The following is a 1,103-nucleotide window of genomic DNA, read 5'->3' as shown; positions in this document are numbered from 1 at the left end:
ACTCAGGATTTGAGTCCTTTATCAGATGTTTGTATTTCAACTGTCATCTCTTACAATGAGGCTTACCTTTTACTTTCTTAAAATTCATAATAGTTTTCACCTTATTAATACAGTCTTTATTTGTCTTCCCTCTGTCAAACCTTGAGCCAACCACGTTCCCCAGGCTACCTGGGATTGTATAGGAAAAAAGAACATACAGGGCCAATGAGACATAGGAGAAAGAACTATGGGAGGTGGAGATGGCTCATTCACATGGCAAAAAGAATGAGAGAGGCTATCATCAGGCAAAAGAGCCCCATGACCTCCCAGAAGGCAAAGCCCAGAATAGGATAGAAGAGCTGTTGCTTCAGAGAAGGTTTCCTGGCATAACCAATGATGATGCTCCCAAACACAGTCCCAACCAATCCCAGCCCCAGAGCCAGCCACCCCAACTGTAGCAGCCCCAACTCTAATAAACTTGGCTGCTGTGTCAATGTCTCTTGAAATTGCACTGGTTTGGAAGCTGCAGGTAGGGACAAGTGAGATAAGGGGATGTGAGACTGCCAAGCTGCTGAGGCTCTCATCTGTCAGTGTCTCTGGTCATTTCAGCACCACTGCAGATAGTAGGCAGCTCAGCAACTGGGAGGTACTCTTGACCAAGAGTGGGTGGAGGCACACTTGGAGCAGGTGTACATTTTTAGGGGTGAGGGGCTTTGGGAACACAGTTGCTTTCAGTGCAGAGAAGGTAGAGAGCAAAATTCATAATTTTAACGTAACTAATTTATTAGTTTTTTTCTTTATGGTTAATGCATTTTATATCTTGTTTAAGAATTTTTTGCCTACCCCAAGGTCGTGAGGATATTTTCCATTTTCTTCTAAAATCTCATTGTTTTCTTTTTATAATTGTAACTCTGAACTTGATTTTTGTTTGTGATGTGAGGTAGTGGAAAAAGGTAATTTTTCCGTGTGCATTTACAAATGACCCAGTAAGTAAATTTCGAAAGGACAAAATTATAAGAATAAAAGGGAATGTTAAAGCTGCCTGAAGAGCTCTGCAGACCCACTCTCTAGCAAAATAACCATAATGAGTGAAAATTATATTTAAAAAGAACAACTATATAATA

At 40.6% G+C, this 1,103-nt stretch overlaps 1 pseudogene; it reads right to left on the bottom strand.

Annotated features, from left to right (window-relative positions):
* Window positions 1-248: 248 nt before the first annotated feature.
* LOC100613310 (ATP synthase F(0) complex subunit C2, mitochondrial-like) lies at window positions 249-674 on the bottom strand (annotated as a pseudogene).
* Window positions 675-1,103: the final 429 nt, after the last annotated feature.

This window comes from Pan troglodytes, chromosome 2 (assembly GCF_028858775.2).
Source record: "Pan troglodytes isolate AG18354 chromosome 2, NHGRI_mPanTro3-v2.0_pri, whole genome shotgun sequence".
Lineage (NCBI taxonomy): Eukaryota > Metazoa > Chordata > Mammalia > Primates > Hominidae > Pan > Pan troglodytes.
This window is presented reverse-complemented; position numbering and strand designations above follow the sequence as displayed.